Genomic DNA, 22,991 nt, shown 5'->3' with positions numbered 1-22,991 from the left:
CCTTTGAACAGTCTTTGGTGAGATCCAGTATTAAAGTGCTCGAGAAGGGTAGTGTAGGTTTGTGATGGACTTTGCGACAAATGAGAGGCAGGGGTGAAGGTCCATATTAGGTTTGACAAGGAATGGGGTGGTTTGACCATGACTGCCCTTCCCAACAGCGTCTGTTGTAATGGTCATGCAGTTTTCTGAATCTAGTAAGAGCCAGGAACTTGAGCTATGAATCCATCCATCATGGGTTTTTTGCTTGAGGGTGTTCAATTGGAGGAGGAGAGAACTGGCAAATTGCACTTATTGCCCTGATACTTCATCGACGTTTTGTGTTAGAAAGGTATTAGATGTGGTCACTGGAGACCTCAACCCCAAAAGGAAGCAGAAGTTTCAGAGAGGTTGAATAAATAGAGTGGAAGGGAGAGAAAACCAGAGATGGAAGTCGGGCTCTCTGTGATCAGAGAAAGGAACAATTGAGCCCAGGTTTCTTGAGATGGAGCTGTGCTGACCAGAAGCTGGGGCCTGGGGTAAAATTGGGGGATGTACAGAGTTGAATGGCATGTGAGATAGGTCCTCAGCATGGGCCACTGAGGGCCTCAAAGGCTAGTGGTGGGGGCTGGAGAGGAGGTCAAACTGAGCCACGAGCACAGTGAAGGTGGCGACAGGGATGCTGAGAACTGAGTCAAAGAGGAAGGGACTGAGCACATCCCCACGCCTACCGCAGCCTAGTCACCACACCCTGCATTTCTATGGTGCGAGCTACGGCTTTCCTCATAGTTACAGAGTCTGCTTATATTAACCCTGAATTATTGTTGCTGTTGTTCATTTGCCAAGTTGTGTCCAACTGTTTGTGGCTCCATGGACTGTGGCACACCAAGCTTCTCTGTCCTTCACTATCTCCTGGAGTTTGCTCAGACTCATGTCCATGGAGTCAGTGATGCCATTCAACCATCTCATCCTCTGTCTTCCTCCTGCCCTCAGTCTTTCCCAGCATCAGGTCCTTTTCCAATGAGTCAGTTCTTCTCATCAGGTGGCCAAAGTATTGGAGCTTCAGTTTTAGCATCAGTCTTTCCAGTGAATATTCAGGGTTGATTTCTCTTAGGATTGATTGGTTTGATTTCTTTGCTGTCCAGAGGACTCTATGGAGTCTTCCCCAGCACCACAATTTGAAAGCATCAATTGTTTGGTGCTCAGCCTTCTTTATGGTCCAACATTCATGTCTGTACATGGCTGCTGGAAAAACCGTAGCTTTGGCTATATCTACTTTTGTTGGCAAAATGATGGCTCTGCTTTTTAATATGCTGTCTAGTTTTGTGATAGCTTTTCTTCCAAGGAGTAAGCATCTTTTAATTTTGTGGCTATAGTCACCATCTGTGGTGATTTTGGAGCCCAAGAAAATAAAATCTGCCAGTGTTTCCCCATCTATTTGCCACGAAGTAATGGCACTGGATACCATGATCTTAATTTTTGAAGCTGAGTTTTAAGCTTCCTTTTTCCCTCTCCTCTTTCGCCCTCATTAAGCACTTTCATTCTTCTTCATTTTCTTCCATGAGAGTGGTGACATCTGGATATTTGAGGTCGCCCATTTTTCTCCGGGCAATCTTGCTTAAAGCTTGTGATTCAAGCTGTGTGGAATTGATGTACTCTGCATATAAATTAAGGAAGGAGGATGAGAATATACAGATTTGAAATAATCATTTCCCAATTTTGAACTAGTTTGTTGATCCTTGTCCAGTTCTAAGTGTTGCTTCTAGACCTGCATACAGGTTTCTCAGAAGGCAGGTAACGTGCTCTGGTATTCCCATCTCTTTAAGAATTTTCCACAGTTTGTTATTATCCACACAGTCAATGGCTTTAGAGTAGTCATGTAGCAGAAGTAGTTTTTTATCTGGAATTCCCTTGCTTTTTCTATGATCCACTGGATGTTGGTGATTTGATCTGGTTTCTCCGCCTTTTCTAAATCCAGCTTGTACATCTGGAAGTTTTTGATTCATATACTGTTCAAGCCTAGGTTGAAGGATATTGAGCATTACCCTGATCACATGTGAAATGAGCACAGTTGTCCAGTAGTTTGAACATTCTTTGGCATTGTCTTTCTTTGAGGTTGGAGTGTAAACTGACCTTTTCCAGTCCCGTGGCCCTTGCTGAGTTTTCCAAATTTGCTGGTGCATTGAGTGCAGCACTTCAGCGGCATCAGTTTTAGGATTTGCAATAGCTCGGCTGGAATTCCATCACCTCCAATAGCTTTGTTTACAGTGATTCTTCCTAAGGCCTGCTTGACTTCACAGTGCAAGATGATTTGCTCTAGGTGAGTGACCACAGCTTTGTGGTTATCTGATGATTAAGACTTTTCTTGTATAGTTTTGTGTAGGCTCCTCTGTCTATGGGCTATTCCAGGCAAGAAAAGTGGTGTGGGTTACCATTTCCTACTCCAGGGGATCTTCCGACACCCAAATTAGGAACTGAGTCCATGTCTCTTGTGTCTGCTGCATTCGTAGGAGAATTCTTTACCATTGCACCATCTGGGAAGTCCTGAACATGAACTATATGATGTAGTAAAGATCCAGAATAATGCGCAGTTCAGTCCCCACACAGAGCCTGCACGGAGGCATGGGCCAGTCTCTCCTGTCCAAAATGAAGCGGGCCATGGAGCCTGGGGTCCTCTGAATCCCACTGTCATTACAAAGAGCTGCCTTGCCCATTGATGATTTAGATAACAGGATGTTCTATTCCACGAGGCAGAGAAAGATTTCTCAAGCAGCCCTTCTGCGGTTGTCCTTAAGGATTCTTCCAGAAGTTTCCATATCAGGCGGCTGTTTGGAGAGACTCTCCTGAGCAGTGCATGAGGTGTCCATTGTGGAACTGGAACAAACCAGAGAGCCACCATCCCCTCCCTGCTGAGAGAAGGCTGTTCTCGTGATGTTATATGTTTCCCTGGATGTGCTCCGTGTTCACCCATGATGGGGGGAAGGAGTTTGAAGAGTTCCCAGATAAGGTCACATGCTGCAGTTGTTCTGGGTGGGGACTGGGGCAGAGGTGACTCCTCAGAGTTCAGTCCAGCCCCAGAGAACACGGTTAACAGAGAGGTAGGTGGAGCTCAAGGGAATGGACAGGCACAGTCTTGCTTTGGGTCTTGGATGAACAAGAGAGGGAGCTAGAATGGTCCCCAAACAGAACAGTAAGTCTTACTTTTTCCCACAAGGGGTGTGGTCTTGGGTGAACGCACAAACGATGAAACAGGCACGGACTTATTCTGTAAGGATTAAACAGGGCACATTGCCCTCCAATGACATGCCAGTGTTTGCAAGTGACTCGATGACAAGGTAAAGAAACAAATACAGGCTGCCCAGGCCCAGCAGAAAGTCAGTTGCTTCTGGTTTGTGTAGGGATGGCCCTGGGACTGCAGCTTCGGTGGCAGGTGCTGGCTGGACTCCTGCTCTGTGTGTGCGTCGGGCGATGGGCCGAGGCTGGGAAGGTGCTGGTGGTCCCCATGGAGGGCAGCCACTGGCTCAGCATGCGGGAGGCCGTGCTGGAGCTCCATGCCAGGGGTCACCAAGCAGTGGTCGTTGCTCCAGAGGTGAACCTGCACATCAAGGCAGAGGACTTTTTTTACCGTGAAAGTCTATGCTATTCCCTAAACAGAGGATGTGTTTGATTCCATCATGAGGACCCATAATCACGGTTTTTCCAAAGAGTACATTTTCTTACAATGTTTTGGGAAGCTATGGCAACTTTGCAAAACGTATCTTTGATCTTTGCAAGATCTTGTGAAGCACTGTTGCATAATAAGGATCTGATCAGAGACCTGAATGCCAGTTCTTTTGATGTGGTTTTAACAGATCCTTTTAACCCCTGCGGGGCAGTGCTGGCTAAGTACCTGTCCATTCCTACTGTGTGTTTTTTTGCGATCTCTTCTCTGTGCCTTAGATGTTTAGGGCACAGCATGGCCAAACACTTCCTCATATGTTCCCAGGTTTTTAACAAGGAATTCAGACCCCATGACATCCTTTCAGAGGGTCAAGAAGATGCTCTACCCTGTGGCCCTTAAGTACATTTGCCTGGTTTCTCTCACTCCTTATGCACGTATGGCCTCTGAGCTTCTTCAGAGAGAGGTGTTGCTGGGGGAGATTCTTGCCTCTGGATCTGTGTGGCTGTTCAGAGGAGACCATGTGATGGACTACCCGCGGCCAATCATGCCCAACATGGTGTTCATCGGGGGCATCAACTGTGCCAACGGGAAACCGTTATCTCAGGTGTGTACTGCTGCTTTTGTTCAATCAGTGCTCCCAGTGGAGCACATGTTTTTTTAAAAAGCTTTAATTCGATGTGCTTCAGTATATACTGATCTACCTAAAGATTTCCACCTCTCCTCCTCCCAGCAGTCTTTTTGAGCTAAATTTGTAAAGTGTACCAGTAGTGGAGTAAAGGTTTGTGATGACTTTTGATAGGAATGAAAGTAAGACTGAGGGTCTGTAATAGGATTGACAAGCCATGTGTGATTCAACCGTGATTGTCCTTTTGAAAAGCAACTGTCGTAAAGGTTGTTCAGTTTTCTCTTGCTGAGGGAGAACAGAGAACATGAGCCCTGAATTCATCCATCAGGGGTTTTTGGTTGAGGGTGTTCAATAGGAGGAAGGAAGATCTGGCAGATTGCATTTGTTGCCCTGATAATTCAGAGTAGTTTTATCCTGGAGGGGATTGATGTGCGGTCACAGACCTAAACACCAAAAAGCAGAAGTTTTAGAGAAGTGGAATAAGTTAATTGCACATGCGACAATGCCAGGGAGAGAAGTTGGGTTTTCTGTGGTTAGAGAAATAAGTGAGAACACTTCTTCAGAGCTGGAGCTGTGCTGATCAGATGTCTTCTGGCCAGGAGTTGTGGTCTGGAGTAAAATGTAGGGGCATACCAAGTTGGATTCCCCAAAGAAAGGTCATCAAGGTGGGACATGGAGGTCATTAAAGGCTAGTTGTAGGGGCTGGGGAGGAGCTAAAACTGAGCCTATGAACATAGTGAAGGTCTGGACAGTGATGCTAAGAACTGAGTCTCAATGAAGAAGCATTTGTTATGAGGGCGGACCACATTCACAAAGCTCCCCTAGCCCAGGTCACCACACCCCAAGTTTCCATGTTGGGAACTATTGCACTCCTAATGGTTTCAGAGTCTGCATATGTTAATCCTGAATATGTGAGTTTAAGTGAAATAAGACTCTTGTGGGCAGGATTTGTTTTTTTATCCATTGAATCAACCATCTTTTTTGTCCTTTTTTGTCACATGTACTGAGTTTATTTTAACTTCCCTGACTTTAGGCCTCTTATAGATTTTGTATTCTGATTTGTACATCTCTTTTCATTAATGTATTTATTTTTGCACAACTCTAACTTCATTTTTCTTTATTGCTCACACTGCAAAGTTTTATTCTACTTTATTTCCTCTTCATGCAATGCATTTGTCCAATGATGAAACATGTATGTATCTGTGAGATTTGTAAAAAGTGAATGTGAGGAGGTGGTGTTCTCTTTAGTTTTTCTATGTGAGTGTATTTTCTAGAATGAACTGCATTGGTTCAAATCTTCACTCCCATTTTCCTAGCTGCATGAGCTTGACTGGGTGAGTGAACCATGAAGAAAGTGAAAGTCGCTCAGTCATGTCCGACTCTTTCTGACCCCATGGGCTGTACAGTCCATGGGATTCTCCAGGCCAGAGTAGTGGTGAGTGGGTAGCTGTTCCCTTCTCCAGGGGATCTTCCCAACCCAGGGACTGAACCTAGGTCTCCTGCATTGCAGGCGGATTCTTTACCAGCTGAGCCACAAAAGGGAAGCCCAGAGTTAACCATTCTGACCTTAATATTGTCACTGTGAGCACTCAAATAGTGTTTATTATCATTACTTAAAATATGCTCAGCAGGAAAAGTTGTGTCATTTGGAGGCATTTAGGAAAGTTTCTGCCAAATGAAAGATTACTTACCCTGAAATTCTCAAATGTTATACATGATAAGTACACTTACCATTTTTGTTCCAACTAAATTGATTTTACTTTGAGATTTCATCAGTCTTATTTATTTGGTATGTTTTATCCTTAGATGTGACTCCTTTAAATGTTTATGGAAAATTTTTCATAATAGGAAGAATAAAGTTTGTAATATTTTTGTTCCTTCTCCTTCATTAGTTTTATGATGGGTTGAAATATTTTATGGGTCCCCTCCAAGAAAGCACTTTTGGATTTGCTCATTCTTTTTACTGTTTTTGTTTTCTATTACATTAATTGCAGCTTATTGTTTTTGTTGATGATATCATCTTGTTTCCTTTGTTTTACTTTATAGCTGTTTTTCTAATTTCTTATGTAAGCATTAAGTTCCTTGATGTTTTCTTAATAATGAAGAACTGAAGGTCATAGATAAAACATTCTCCCCATTCCTTAGATTTTGGTATAAATGGCTTTCATTTTCTTTTTTTTTAACTTAAATGCATGTTTTTGATTTATTTTTTAAGTTAGTGAGTTTTTTAAAAATGAGATTGTTTCCTAACTCCCATATTGTTAACATTTGTTGCAGCCATCTTTTTGTTATCTTTTGCAATTATTTTGAATTATAGTCAGAGAATGTTTCTGTGGAGTCACTACTTTAAAAAATGTTAATAGGGTCCTTTATAGTCTAGTACAGAATAGTCCAATAGAAATCTAATGCAAGTCCCATATGTCACTGAAAGCTTTTTAGTAGATATATTAAAAAAAGCAAAAAGAGGGTTGAAATTAATTTTAATTATATGTTTTACTGACTCAAATATATAAAAATACTAACCTTTAAACATATACTCAATATAAACAATTTTCAGATACTTGTTTGTTTTTGTTTCTTTCAGTTTTATTGAGATATAGTTGACAGGCTTCCCTGGAGGTTCAGATGGTAAAGACTCCTCCTGCCGTGCAGGAGACCCGAGTTCCCTCCGTGGGTCGGGAAAATGCCTTGGAGAAGGGAATGGCTACCCACTCCAGTATTCTTGCCTGGCGAATTCCATGCACAAAGAAGCCTGGCAGGCTACAGTCCATGGGGTTGCAAAGAGTCAGACATGACTGAACAACTCACAGTTTCACTTGTCACTTTCCTGTAGAAGCTTACGGTGGACAGGAGAATGATTTGACTTACCTAGATCATGAGACGTTTACTAAAACAAATTTAGTGATCACCCATTAGCTCACATAGACACAAAATTAAAGGAGTTAATGTTGTTAATGCTTTCTGGAGTTGTTTCTCCACTGATCTCCAGTAACGTATTGGGCGCCTACCAACTTGGGGAGTTCATCTTTCAGTGTCCTATCTTTTTGCCTTTTCTTACTGTTCATGGGGTTCTCAAGGCAAGAATACTGAAGTGGTTTGCCATTCCCTTCTCCAGTGGACCACATTCTGTCAGACCTCTCCACCGTGACCTGTCCGATTTGGGTGACCCCATATGGCATGGCTTAGTTTCATTGAGTCAGACAAGGCTGTGGTCCACGTGATCTGATTGGCTAGTTGTCTGTGATTGTGGTTTCAGTCTGTCTGCCCTCTGATGCCCTCTCTCAGCGCCTACAGTCTTACTTGAGTTTCTCTTACCTTGGACTTGGGGTATCTCTTCATGGCTGCTCCAGCAAAGCACAGCTGCCGCCCCTGACCTTGGATGCGGGCTAGCTCCTCGCAGCCACTCCTGCGCCGTTGCAGCCACCACTCCTGTGCTCAACATTCAGAAACTAAGATCATGGCATCGTCCCATCACTTCATGGCAAACGGATGGGGAAACATTGGAAACAGTGGCTTACTTTAATTTGGGGGAGTTCCAAAATCACTGCAGATGGTGATTGCAGTCATGGAATTAAAAGACGCTTACTCCTTGGAAGGAAAGTTATGGCCAAACTAGACAGCATATTAAAAAGCAGAGACATTACTTTGTCAACAAAGGTCCATCGAGTCAAGGCTATGGTTTTTCCAGAAGTTACATATGGATGGGAGAGTTGCACTATAAAGAAAGCTGAGTGCCGAAGAACTGATGCTTTTGAACTGTGGTGTTGGAGAAGACTCTTGAGAGTCCCTTGGACTGCAAGGAGATCCAACCAGTCCATTCTAAAGGAGATCAGCCCTGGGTGTTCATTGGAAGGACTGATGTTGAAGCTGAAACTCTAATACTTTGGCCACCTGATGAGAACAGCTGACTCATTGGAAAAGACCCTGATTCTGGGAAAGATTGAAGGCAGGAGGAGAAGGGGACGACAGAGGATGAGATGGTTGGATGGCATCACCAACTCAATGGACATGGGCTTGGGTAGACTCCGGGAGTTGGTGATGGATAGGGAGGGCTGGCGTGCTGCGGTTCATGGGGTCACAAAGAGTCAGACACGACTGAGCGACTGAACTGATACTGAATGTTGTTAATTACATCCCTATGTTTATTTCTCATATAGCTCCGCGTTGTACCCTGAGACTGTCTGCATGCAATCCCCCTCCCCGCGTCTCCTGCCGCTGGTAGCCACGAATCTGGTTTCTCTTTCTATGAGCTTGCTTGCTTGCTTTTGTAGCATGGTTGGCCTGCAGCACTGTTTCCTCCTGTTATGCAACTTAGTGTTTCAGTACTTTGATCCACTTCAAAATAATCACCACAATAATCCAGCTGTGATATTCATCATAGAAATGCATTACGTAACTATTGACTGTATTTCTCACACTCCTTTCATACCTGTGACATTTATTTTGCAGCTGAAAGTTTGTAGTTTAATCCCCCTCAGCCTTCTCTCTCCTTCCCTCACTCTCCTGCTTTTTGTCGACTACCTGTTTGTTCTCTATGAGTCTGTTTCTGTTCATTTGCTTTGCCTTTTATTTTTCGTATATAAGTGAAATCATGCAATACTTGTCTTTCCCTGGCTTATTTCACTAAGCCTGATACCCTCTGGGTCCATTCATGTTGTCACAAATGACAGGATTCCTTTCTTTCTTATGACGGAGCAATACTCGGTAGCCAATGTTCTCGACTGTAGTAAACAAGGCTGCAATGAACATAGGGGTGTATATATGTTTTCTAATTAATGTGTTTTTGGGGTATTGTTTTGAATAAATACCCAGGAGTGGAGTTGCTGGATGATATGACAGTTTTATTTTTAACTTTTTGAGAAACTCCATACTGTTTCTATAGTGACTGCAACAATTTACATTGCCCACAACAGTGCTCTAGAGTTCCCCTTTCTCTACATCCTCGCCAACCTTTGTTATTTACTGTCTTTTTGATAATAGCCATTCTGACAGGGGTGAGGTGATAGTTTCTTGTTTGATTTGCATTTCTCTGGTGATTAGTGATGTTGAGCATCATTGCACGTGCCTATTGGTCATTTGTATGTCTTCTCTGGAAAAATGTCTCTTTCAGTCTCAGTCCATTTTTAATGTTATTATTATTATTATTATTTTGGTTTGTATTGACTTGTATGATTTCTTTGTGTCTTTTGGATATTAACCTATTATCAGATATATTATTTGCACAGGTCTTCTTCCATTCCGAAAGTCACCTTTCCCTTTTGTTTGTAATTTTCTTTGCTGTTCAAAAGATTTTAGTTTGATAAAGTCCCATTTGTTTATTTTACTTTTCTCTCTCTTGTCTAAGGAATCATATCCCCCCAAAATGTAATAGTAATATTATTAATAATAATATTAAAAAACTTGAAAAAGGTTACTGTCTTATGTTTTCTACCCGAAGTTTTATGGCTTTAGGTCTTTAATCTATGTTGAATTTATTTTTGTTCATAGTGTGAGAGATCAATCCAGGTTGATTCTTTTGTGTGTAGCTGCCCAGTTTTCCCAATACCATTTACTGAAGAGGCTGTCTTTCCCCCATTGTATATTATCACCTCGTTTGTTGTAGATCAGCTGCAATATAGATCTGAAGTTACTTCTGCTTATTTTCTGGTCCACTGATATATGTGTCTGTTTCTGTGTTAGTACCTCACTGCTTTGATCACTGTAGTTTTGTAGCATAGTTTTAAACCAGGAAGCATGATTCCTTCATTTTGACTCTTTTTAAAAAAACTGAAATGTAGTTAATTTACAGCGTTGTGTTAGTTTCTGTCATACGGCAAAGTTATTCAGATATATATTCCTTTTCATTACAGATTAATACAAGGTATTGAATATAGGTCCCTTTGGTATACGTAGGAACTTGCTATTTGTCTCTTTTATGTATAGTGATGTGTAGCTGTTAATCCCAAGCTCCTAATTTAACTCTCCCCTCTCTTTCCCTTTTGGTAACGAAAAATTTCTTTTCTATGTCTGTGAGTCTGTTTCTCTTGAAAAATAAGTTCGTTTGTATCATTTTTTAGATTGCACGTATAAGTGATACCACACGACATGTGTCTTTATCTGATTGTTTCACTTAGTATGATAATCTCTAAGCCCCATCCCTGTTGCTGCTCCAGTTCTGTTCTTTTTTCTCAAGATTTTTTTGGTTACTCAGTCTTTTATGCTTCCATAAATATTTTAGAATTATTTTTTCTTGTTCTTTGAAAAATGCCATTGGTGTTTTGATAGATACTGTGCTGAATCTGTAGCTTGCCTTGGGTAGTATGGTCATTTTAATAATGTTAATTCTTTCAAACCACGTATCCACAGTGTATCTTTCTATTTGTTTGTGTCAGCGTCAGTTTCTTTCATCAGTGTCTTATAGTTCCCAGAGTATAGGTCTTTAACCTTCTTAGATTTATTCCTAGGTGTTACATTCTTTTTGATATGATTGAAAATAGAATGGTAATATTGTTAATAATTTCTTTTCCTGATAGCTCACTGTCAGTGTATAGAAATGCAGTAGATTTCTGTATAATAATTTTGTAGGCCTTAATATTGCTGAATTCACTGATGAGTTCAAATAGTTTTTGTGGCGATTTTAGGATTTTCTATGCATAGTGAGTATCATGTAATCTGTGAATAGCGACAATTTTACTTCATGCTGTCAACACCAATCCCAGAGCTTGTGTCATCCTGCTGTGCCGGGGTCAGCCCCGGTGGATCCAGGGTAATTTGAAGCGGGGATGGAGTCAGCGTCCTAGGAATTAATTGCTTAATTAAAGATATGGAGGGAGATTAGAAAGAAATCAAGTAGTAGGAAAATATTAGTGGAGAAAAAGAAGCTGAATAACTTGGTTTACGTGGAAAACCAATAAAACTCCAAGACGAGGAATTTGCACCATCTACGTAGGCCACCAGCGCCCACTTGAATAGCAGAGGGTGCCCCGCCTGGGGCTCCCTCTCGCGTGGGTCTTAGAAGCCAGGACAAGTAAGTAGACATGGCGAGCCTCCACACTCCAGATGGGAATTCAGCCAGAAAAAAAGAGAACGAGAAAAGACCACATGGGGGAAACCAGGCTTTCCAGGAACTGGTCTGTTGTCTTTATTTTTCAGGTTCACTTATATACTCTTTGTTATACATAGGGATGAATACAGAGTCACGTGGGGTCAGCAGACCTGACCTTTATCAAAATCAGGTGCTTCATATAAAAGTATACAAAGGTCTTAGGGGCTTTACATCATCTTCTGGCCATGAAGCCTGCTGACATTTTATGACCCTTTCTTTTCTGATAACGGTCAGTCAACCAGAAACTTATTTTCCAGGGGTGATTTTTCTTAAACCAGGCACCACCCTCTGAAGGTACCAGATAAAGTTGCATTCCTGTAGGGTGAGGGTGTTGTGGGTTACAATTAAGAAAGGAATTTACTTAGCCTAAGGTTTAACATGATTAATCTTAAAGGTTAATACTTATTTCTCCTATATGTTAGTTATATTCATTATAAGGGCAGGGAATATGGAGATTTAGCAGTAAACATTGGCCCAATAAATGAAAAACCCTTCACCAACATGATTTTTATCTTTAAAAAAACACAATGCTAACTAAGACTTTCAAAATACTCCAAACTCTCTGTGCTGTTTGTAGTTGAGAGGTTATAAACAATCATGTACATAGTAGCAAGAGTGTGGATAATCCTGTCACACAAGCTAGTCTGCCAGCAGAGAGGTTTGACCTGAGACACCATTGTATCACCCAGGAATTTTTATTAACTGGAGCTGTAGGTTAACTCCTTCTCCAAGAGAGGTGGTGGGGGACGGCGCCCCATAAAGTCAGAGGTGTGGGTGAGAGCATAAAGCAGTAAAGTAGGCAGACTCTGGTTTTGGGGGTAGATGCTCGGGAAGAGGGGGTTTCCTGAGGCTCGATCCCACCTTTGCGTATGCCGAAGCCTCCTTCCTCACGACCTTTGCCAAGGGTGGAGTTTCTCACGCTGGCTCCTGGCACTGCTGGAGGGTAGGTGAGGCCCAGGAGCACGGGTAGGCAATTCTAGGTCCCAGGTGGCTGAGAGCTCAGGGGATTCTAAGGTAGCTGGTCACTAATGGATGGGTCTGCGTCTCCACTCAACCAGCCCTTTTACATGAGGCATCCTTGTACTGGTGTTGACAGGGTGATGGGTGGGGCTGGGTCCTGATACTAATGATTTCAAAATGGCACTAGCCAGCACAGTGTCACTGTTAGAGCTGAGCTCCCCCAAAACAGTTGGTGCCTGTATTTATACCTCAGAATGATCTCTGTCTCCTGCCTCTCTGGGAGGCTGTTGAAGTTCAGCAGGTGGGTCTGACCAGGCTCCTTTCTGACTGCTGCTTCTTCCCTGGTCCCTAGAGTATGTGAGATTTTGTGTGCACACTTTGAGAGTGGAGTCTCTATATCCTACAGCCCCTGGCTCTCCTGAAAGTAAGCCCCACTGGCCTTCCAAGCCCACCATTCTGGAAGCCCTTCTTCCCATTTCAGGACCCCCAGGTTAGGAAGCCCAATGTGGGCTCATATCCCTCACTCCTGAGGGAGAACCTCTGAAATAAAATTAACTCCCAATTGTGGATCGTCCACCCTGGGGTGTGGGTCTTGATTATACCATGTCTTCAGTTCAGTTCAGTTGCTTAGTTGTGTCCAACTCTTTGTGACACCAGGGACTGCAGCACGCCAGGCTTCCCTGTCCATCACCAGCCCCTGGAGTTTACCCAAACTTGTGTTCATTGAGTCGGTGATGCCATTCAGCCATCTCATCCTCTGTCATCCCCTTCTCCTCCTGCCTTCAATCTTGCCCAGCATCAGGGTCTTTTTCAATGAGTCAGCTCTTTGCATCAGGTGGCCAAAGTATTAGAGTTTCAGCTTCAACATCAGCCCTTCCAATGAATACCCAGGACTGATCTCCTTTAGGATGGATTGGTTGGATCTCCTTGCAGTCCAAGGGACTCTCAAGAGTCTTCTCCAACACCACAGTTTAAAAGCATCAATTCTTCGGCCCTCAGCTTTCTTTATAGTCCAACTCTTACAACCATACATGGCTACCGGAAAGACCATAGCCTTGACTCGATGGACCTTTGTTGACAAAGTAATGTTTTTAAATATGCTGTCCAAGTTGGTCATAACTTTCCTTCCAAGGGGTAAGCATCTTTTAATTCCATGGCTGTAATCACCATCTGCAGTGATTTTGGAGCCCAGAAAAATAAAGTCAGCCACTGTTTCCCCATCTATTTGCCATGAAGTGAAAGTGAAAATCTCTCGGTTGTGTCCAACTCTTTGCGACACTATGGACTATACAGTCCATGGAATTCTCGAGCCCAGAATACTGAGTGGGTAGCCTTTCCCTTCTTCAGGGGATCTTCCCAACCCAAGGATCTAATCCAGGTGTCCTGCATTGCAGGCGGATTCTTTACCAGCTGAGCCAGCAGGGAAGCCCAAGAATACTGGAGTGGGTAGCCTATCCCTTCTCCAGTGGATCTTCCGAACCCAGGAATCAAACCAGAGTCTCTACAAATCTTCTTGTGGTTCCTTCTTTATATAGTTAGCTGTGGAAGATCTTTTCAGCTAGTCTTTGGTGTTTCACATCAGTATTTGCTCTGTAAGTTGTAATATTGGTGAGCCTGTTAGAGCAAGTGAACCCAAGGTCTTCCCAGTCCAACATCTTGGCCAGTTTCCTCAATATAAAATTTTTCTGGGTGGGGACTGGGACAGAGGTGACTTCTGAGAGTTCAGTCCAGGCCTGTAGAGCGTGATTAGCAGAAGGCAGAAGTTGATCAAAGGGAATGTGCCCACACAGCCTTGCTTTGGGCATTGGATGACAAATATTTCAGTACCTAGAATGTTTTCTACCAGGAGCAGCAGAGTCAGAGGAGATTTTCCAAGATATGGGAGGAAGGGACTTTCCTGGGGTGAAATCGGAGGCAATGAAACCCAGGCATGGACTTATCTTGTAATGATTAATGTAGAGATGACAAACTGCCCTCCAATGCCACGCCATTTTGCTTAAGTGACCTGATGATAAGATAAAGGGATCAAATATGGGTGGCATAGCTTGGCCAGAGACTCAGTAGCTTCTGGTTTGTGTGGAGGTGGCCCTGGGACTGCAGCTTCCATGGCAGATGCTGGCTGGACTCCTGCTCTGTCTGAGCATCAAGTGATGGACCCAGTCTGAGAATATGCTGGTGGTCCCCATGCAGGGCAGCCACTCACTTAGCATGCAGGGAGGCCATTAAAGAGCTCCAGGCCCAAGGCCACCGAGCAGTGGTTGTTCCTCTGCAGGTGAATATACACACCCAGGCAGAGCGCTTTTTCACCACGAAAATCTATGCGATTCCTGACACACAGGAAGAATATGATTCTATCATGAGGGGTCATATTCATCTGCTTTTTGAAAGACGATGTTTGCTAGCACTGTTTCTGGGAGCTATGGTGTCTGTAACGACTGTTTGTTTGCTCTCGGTAAGGTCTTTTGAGGGATTGTTATATTCCAAGGACCTGATCAGGCACGCGAATGCCAGTCCCTTTGATGCAGTTTTAAGGGACCTTACGTACCGCAGCGGGGCTGTCTTGCCGATCCAGTTCACAGCAACAACTGTTCCGCTGTGTCCCACTTGCGCAATGTTTGTTGAACCCGCGGTAGGCAAGGCGCCAGCTAAGAGGCTGGAATAAGACTCAAGGAGCCGTGGAAACTGCAGGCGCATTTCTTCTCTTCTGGCTGGCACAGCAGCCGTAGCAGCAGACACGCTATGTTATCTTCTCTCGTGGCTGATCCAACGGACACAGCCGTGAGGTAGTAGTAATGCCGTAGCTCTTTAGGTGGAACTCAGTCCGGCACACTGCACAAAGTAGCCCGGGACCAAGCAAGTACCTCCTGAGGCGCATGAGCAGCGCTAGACAACGCGCTCAGCTGTTCAGTTCAGTTCACTCGCTCAGCCGTGTCCGACTCTTTGCGACCCCACAGACCGCAGCAGGCCAGGCCTCCCTGTCCATCACCAACTCCCGGAGCTTACTCAAACTCGTGTCCATCAGGTCAGTGATGCCATCCAACCATCTCATGCTCTGTCACCCCCATCTCCTCCTGCCCTCAATCTTTCCCAGCATCAGGGTCTTTTTCAATGAATCAGTTTTTAACATCTGGTGGCCAAAGTATTGGAGTTTCAGCTTCAGCATCAGTCCTTCCTGAACTGGTTGATTAGCTGTCTTCCTCACAGGGGCTGGCTAAGTACCCGTTGATTTCTGCTGTATTTATTTATTTATTGTGTTCCCTCTGTGTGACTTAGATTTTGAGGGCATGCTGCTGGGAGTTCCCAAGTGAAACATACTTTTCATAAATGTCTTACTTCCAGGTGCTTAATATATATTGATCTTTCTATAAGTTCCTACCTCATATTCTCCTTCTAACAGCCTCTGTTGTGGTGGATCATTTAAGTGCCTGCAGCAGTGTAGTAAAGGTCGTGATGGTCTTTGAGAGGAGTGACAGTCAGGGATGAGGGTCTGCAACAGGACTGATAAGTGATCCTGTTTGTTATTCAACTGTGATTGCCCCTTTGTGAAGGCACTGTTGTAACCATTGTCCGATTTTCTCCAGCTGAGTAGGAACATGTTTGTTGAGCTGAGAATCCATCCATCAGGAGTTTTTGCCTGAGGGTGTTCCATAGAAGGAGGAAAGAATAGCAGATGGCATTTGTTGAACTGATAGTGGTTTTGTCTTGGAAAGGACTGTGGTTGCAGGAAACCTAAACACCATAAGGAATCTGAAATTTCAGAGAGGTAGAGTAAGTGGAAGTGAGATAATACTGGAAAGAGAAGTCGGGGTCTCCGTGATCAGAGAAAGGAATAATTGAGCCCAACTTCTTAGAGATGGAGCTGTGCTGACCAGGACTTGGTGTCTGGAGTAAAATGGGGTGATGTACGGGGTTGGATTGGGTGTCATGTAGGTCTTCAAGGTGGGACACTGAGGTCATCCAAAGGTAGTGAGTGGTGGGGGCAGTGATGCTGAGAACTGAGTCTCAGAGTGGAAAGATTTGACCACAGCACCAAATCTGCCCCAGCCCTGACCACTCCACCCCGTTTCCATGATGCGAACTACGGCTTTCCTCACCGTTTCACAGTCTTCTCATGTTAACTCTGGATATTTGGGTTTAATTGAAATAGGACTGTTGGGGGCAGGATTTGTTTCTTAATCCACTGAGTTAGCTGTTTTCTTTTTTTTTTTCTGACTTGTGTCTCATGTACTTAATTTATATTAACTTCCATGACTTTAGGTCTCATAGCTTTTGTATTCAATTGTGGGAGATCTTTTTATTGCTGATTCAACTTCATTACTGGTAATTGGTTTGTTAATATTTTCTATTTCTTCCTGGTTCAGTCTTGGGATGTAGTCCTTTTCTAAGAATCTGTCCATGTCTTCTAATTTTTCACTTTATTGGCATATAACTGTTCACAGTAATCTCTTATGATCCTTTATATGTTTTGTGTGTTTGTTGAGACTTCGTCTTTCTCATTTTGGCTTTTATTTACCTGGACTTCCTTTCTTCTTGATGACTCTGACTGAAAGTTTATCAATTTTATTTTTCTCAAAGAATTAGTTCTTTGTGTCATTGATCTTTTAAATTTCTGGCTTAAGCTTTATGATTTTTTTTCTTTATATTACTTCTGGATTTTGGTTATTCTTTTTAGTTACTTTGGGTATAATTTTAGGTTATTTCAGATTTTTCTTATTTCATGAGCTATGCTTGTATGGCTAAAAACGTTCCTTTTAGAACTACTTTTACTGTTTCCCATAGATTTTTGGATTGTCATATTTTCATTTTTATTTGTCTTGAGGTATTTGTTTAATTTCTTCAGTGACCCATTGACTGTAACACATTGTTTTGCCTCCATGTGTTTTTGCAGCTTTTTTTTTTTTTGTAGTTCAGTTTTAGTTTCATAACATCATGGTTGGAAAAGGTGTTTGATATGATTTCAGTATTCTTAAGTTTAGTAACACTTGATTTGTGTGACTTATCAAGACAGATATACCATGCACACTTGAAAAGAATGTGTATTTTGCTGCTTTTGGATGGAATGTCTTGTGTATATCTATTAAGCCTAGCTGGTCTAATGTGTTGTTTAGGACCAGTGTTTCCGTATTGGTTTTCTGTCTGAATGCTGTGTCCATTGATGTATGTGGGATTTTAAATCACCCCAATATTGTTGCTTACTGTCATCTTGTCTTTTTATGTCTGCTAATACTTGCTATTTGTATTTAAGTGCTCCTATGTTGGGGCCAGATATGTCTGCATATATATCTAATGGTACTGGTAGGTTAATCTGGGTCCTGGAGTCCCTGTCTATAGAGCCCAAGTTTCCTGGAGCTGGTGTCAGTCTGCTGGAGGGTGGGGTGAGGTCCAAGGGTGTCCTGGGCTCGTGCTGGTGCACTGGTAGGTAAGTCCAGCTCCTTGGCACTATGGTGCACAGGGCCTGGTTCTGGGCCTTCTGGTGGATGGGGTCAGGTCCCAGGTGGCCTGTTCTCAGAGGATTAATGCAGCTGCCCTACTAGTGGATGACTCTGTGTCTCCACTCAACTAGCTACTTGACCTGGAGTATCCTAGTACTAGTGCTGACTAACTGATGGGTGAGGCTGCGTCCCAATGTTAATAATGTAGAGGGATGATCCAAACAGCACTTGCTGGCACAGTATCATTGTGGAAGAATGAAGCTCTCCAGAATTGCTGCTGCTCATATCTATATCCCAAGATGATCTCTGTTTGTCTTTTGCCTTTCTGGAAGGTTCTTCAATATCAGCAGGTGGGTCTGACCCAGGTTCCTTTCAGATTACTTCTTCCCTACATCCTAATGTGTGTGAGATTTTGTGTGCACCCTTTGAGAGTGGTGGAGAAGGAAATGGCAACCCACTCCAGTACTCTCGCCTGGAGAGTTCCCATGGATGGGGGAGCCTGGTAGCCTGCAGTCCATGGGGTTGCAAAGGGTTGGACACAACTGAGCGACTTCACTTCACTCGCTTCACTCACTTCATACTTTATCAGTGGAGAAGGAAATGGCAACCCACTCTAGTGTTCTTGCCTGGAGAGCCCATGGACAGAGGGGCCTGGCTGGCCGTGGTCATGGGGTTGCAGAGAGTTGGACATGACTGAAGTAATTAAGCATGCATGCATTTGAGAGTGGAGTCTCTATGCCTTATGGCTCCTGGCTCTCCTAAAAGGAAGCCTTGCTGACCTTCCCAACCCAACATTCTGGAAGCTCCTCTTCCTGGTTCTGGACCCCCATGCTGGGACCCCAATGTGGGGTCATATCCCTCACTTCTTAGGGAGAAGGTCTGCAGTTGTAATTATCCCACATTTGTGGACTGTTTGCCCAGGGGTATGGGTCTTGATTATACCATGTCTCCACCTCTCTCTGGGCTTCCCTGGTGGCTCAGGTGGTAAAGCGTCTGCCTGCAATGCGGGAGACCCAGGTTCGATCCCTGGGTTGGGAAGATCCCCTGGAGAAGGAAATGGCAACCCACTCCAGTATTCTTGCCTGGAAAATCCTGTGGACAGAGGAGCATAGTAGGCTACAGTCCATGGGGTCGCAAAGAGTCAGACACGACTGAGTCACTTCACTTCACCACCCCTCTTACACATCTTGTTGTCATTCCATCTTTACATATTTAGTTGTGAAAACTTCTTCAGCTAGTCATCAGGTCTTTCTCATCAATGTTTATTCTGTAAATTGTAATATTGGTGTGCCTGAGGGAGGAAGTGATCTCAAGGTCTCCCCAGTCCGATATCTTGGCCACTTTTCTCAGTGTAAATTAATTAATGAGATACTTCACATTTAAAAATTTCATGCTAAGTCTTCAGAATCTGGTGTATAGTTTAACTTACAGACATATCAATTTATACTCTACATAATTCAAGTGCTCAATAGTCATGTGTAGCTAGTGGCTACAATAACAGCATATGATCAACATTTGTAAACATTACGGAGATAAACCAAAAGATGTATATTTTCATTTTTTGTTAGAAAACCCAACATCCCTAATTCTGAAAATGATGTCTTAAAATATTTCTTAATTTAACTGAATTTTTTCAATTTATGTTTAGAATTTTTATAGTTTTTACTTTAAAAATATGGCTACTAGATTGGCACACAAAGTTTCGACCGTTGTGTTTTATTCATAAAGTTTGCCTGTCCAAAATGTTTAATTGTGACACAATACCCCAGCATGATTTACTAGCTTGACCATTGTATGTGTACAGTTTAATAGTGTTAATTATACACACAGTACTGTGCAGCCAATCTCCAGAATGCTTCATTATGAACAACTGAAACTCTGTACCCCTTAAATATCTCCCCATTTCCCTCACTCTGTAGTTCTTGGGAACCACCACTTTACTTTCTGTCTCTATGAATCTGAGTACTCTAGGTTCCTCATATTAGTAGAATCATACAGTATTTTTCTTTTCGATACTTAGTATTTCACTTAGCAGGCTGGCCTCTGGGTTTATTCGTGTTGTGTATATGTTGTTCAAATTTCCTTTCTTTTAAAGATGGAATAATAATCCATTGTATAGACAAACCACAGTTTGCTTATCTATCTGTTCATCTGCCAGTGAACATGGGTTGCTTTCATCTTCTGGGTATTGTGAATAATGCTGCTATGAACATGGCTGTACAAATACGTCTTTGAGACTCTGTTTTCAATTCTTTTGGGTATTGTACAAGTGCAATGGTTGGATCATCTGCTTTTTTTTTCAATTTTTTGAGGAACTTTCATCCTGTTTTCCACAGCGGCTACACCATTTTATATTTTCAGCAACAGTACATGAGGGGTTCAATTTCTTCACATCCTCTCCAAGGCTTGTTATCTTTCTTCTTTCTTTTATTTTTATGATAGCTATCCTAATGGGTGTGACCCGACATCTTGTTGAAGTTTTGATTTTCATTTCCCTAATGATTAATGCTGTTGAGCATCTTTCATTGCTCATTTGTCATTTGCGCATATGACCAATGTCTAAGTCCTTTGTCCATTTTTGAGTCAGGTCTTCTGTTGTTGAGTTATAGGCGTTCTCTGTATGTTCTGGATATTAATCCCTTATCAGATATATTTCGTGTCCGACTCTTTGCGACCCCATAGATTATATAGTCCATGGAATTCTCCAGGCCAGAATACTGGAGTGGGCAGTTTTTCCCTTCTCCAAGGGATCTTCCCAACCCAGGGATCAAACATAAATATTTTCTTCCATTCTATGGTTTGCCTTTTTACTCTGTTGACAATATCTTTTGATGCACACACTTAAAATTTTTTCATGAAGTCTAATTTGTTAATTTTTCATCAACTATGCTTTGGTGTAATTTTCAAGAAATCTTTGTGAAATGCAAGAGGTTTATAGGTTTAGGTCTTACATTTATGTCTTTGATCCAAACTGAGCCGAACTTTTATATGGCATTTGTAAGAGTCCAAATTCATTGTCTACATTTGGACATTCAGTTTTCCCGGCACCATTTGCTGAAAGGACTGTCCCTTTTGAATATTCTTTGCACCCTTGCCAAAAATAACTTGACCATATATGTGAAGTCTATCTTTTTTAATTTGAAAAATTTATTTAAAAGTTGTGTGGCAAATATGTATGGGAATATTGATATGATAGGAGCTACTCCTATCAGAAGCCAGAAATGCTTTTTGTTCTTGTTGTTTAGAGCTAAGTTGTGTCTGACTCTTGTTGTTTAGAGCTAAGTGTGTCTAAGTTGTGTCTACTCAAAGGACTGTAGCCCACCAGACTTCTCTGTCCATGGGATTTCCCAGGCAAGAATACTGGAGTGGGTAGCCATTCCCTTCTCCAGGGGATCTTCCTGAGCCTAGGAACCTGAGTCTCTGCATTGCAGGTAGATTCTTTACCATCGGAGCTACCAGAGAAATGCTTTTAGGTGAATTAAAAAAAATATATATATATTTTTGTTCATAATACAAATCCTGGTGACATTTTGCTCGATCTGCCATTACATCTATAGCTTAATTTGGGGGCAAAATCAAGAATGTCAGAGTGTTAAATCTCCCTATGCATGAGGCTGTATGCATCTTCAGTTATTTTATTCTAGTCTAGATGTATATTTCTAACTGTAGCAGAGAAAACACCACACCTCTTGCCAATCCCGTAAGTGCACCGTGTATCCTCACTTGGTTCATAGTATCCATGTAGGTTGAGTGCCAAACACGGGGCAGCTGATCACAGTGAGAGAAGCCAGAAAGTTGTCCCGTAACCTTTATGACATGCAGTTAAGAGCCAGACAATTAACAGGGGTCACTGAGTTCTTAGTGAGTCAGTTCTTATCAGGTGGCCAAAGTATTGGAGTTTCAGCTTCAACATCAGTCCTTCCAATGAACACCCAGGACTGATCTCCTTTAGGCTGGACTGGTTGGATCTCCTTGCAGTCCAAGGGACTCTCAAGAGTCTTCTCCAACATCAGAGTTCAAAAGCATCAATTCTTCTGCACTCAGCTTTCTTTATAGTCCAACTCTCACATCAATACATGACCACTGGAAAAACCATAGCCTTGACTAGATGGACCTTGGCTGACAAAGTAATGTGTCTGCTTTCTAATATGCTGTCTAGGTTGGTCATAACTTTCCTTCCTAGGAGTAAGCGTCTTTTAATTTCATGGCTGCAGTCACCATCTGCAGTGATTTTGGAGCCCAGAAAAATAAAGTCACTCACTGTTTTCACTGTTTCCCCATCCATTTGCCATGAAGTGATGGGACCAGATGCCATGATCGTAGTTTTCTGAATGTTGAGCTTTAAAGCCAACTTTTTCACTCTTGTCTTTCACTTTCATCAAGAGGCTCTTTAGTTCTTCACTTTCTGCTATAAGGGTGGTGTCATCTGCATATCTGAGGTTATTGATATTTCCCCCAGCAACCTAGATTCCAGCTTGTGCTTCCTCCAGTCCAGGTCTTGGTGGAGAGTTCTGACAAAATATCATCCACTGGAGAAGGGAACGCAAACCACTTCAGTATTCTTGCCTTGAGAACCCCATGAACAGTATGAAAAGGCAAAATGATAGAACACTGAAAGATGAACTCCACAGGTCAGTAGGCACCCAATATGCTACTGGAGATCAGTGGAGAAATAACTCCAGAAAGAATGAAGAGATGAAGCCAAAGCAAAAACAACACCCAGTTGTAGATGGGACTGGAGATAGAAACAAGGTCCAATGCTGTAAAGAGCAATATTTCATAGGAACCTGGAATGTTCAGTTCAGTTCAGTTTAGTCACTCAGTCGTGTCCAAATCTTTGCAACCCCATGAACTGCAGCACACCAGGCCTCCCTGTCCATCACCAACTCCCAGAGTCCACCCAAACCCATGTCCATCAAGTCGGTGATGCCATCCAACAATCTCATCCTCTGTCATCCCCTTCTCATCCTGCCTTCAAACTTTCCAGCATCAGGGTTTTTTCCAGTGAGTCAGCTCTTTGCGTCAGGTGGCCAAAGTATTGGAGTTTCAGCTTCAACATCAGTCCTTCAGTCCTACCAAAGAATACCCAGGACTGATCTTTAGGATTGACTGGTTGGATCTCCTTGCAGTCCAAGGGACTCTCAAGAGTCTTCTCCAACACCACAGTTCAAAAGCATCAATTCAGGAAACCAGAATTGAAAGAGACACATGTACCCCAATGTTCATCGCAGCACTGTTTATAATAGCCAGGAC

At 42.7% G+C, this 22,991-nt stretch overlaps 1 protein-coding gene, 1 non-coding gene and 1 pseudogene across 3 annotated transcripts in view; all 3 read left to right on the top strand.

Moving 5' to 3' along the window:
* Positions 1–22,991, top strand: part of LOC102190288 (UDP-glucuronosyltransferase 1-1) — a 162,429-nt gene that overhangs the window by 66,024 nt on the left and 73,414 nt on the right. The window lies entirely within an intron of this gene.
* LOC108635609 lies at positions 3,321–4,298 on the top strand (annotated as a pseudogene).
* Positions 18,705–18,776, top strand: TRNAC-GCA. Its single transcript has one exon. It is a non-coding gene; the product is annotated as a tRNA-Cys (tRNA).

Source organism: Capra hircus, chromosome 3 (assembly GCF_001704415.2).
Source record: "Capra hircus breed San Clemente chromosome 3, ASM170441v1, whole genome shotgun sequence".
NCBI lineage: Eukaryota > Metazoa > Chordata > Mammalia > Artiodactyla > Bovidae > Capra > Capra hircus.
The sequence above is the reverse complement of the archived record's forward strand: the minus strand, read 5'-3'. Positions and strand labels throughout refer to the sequence as shown.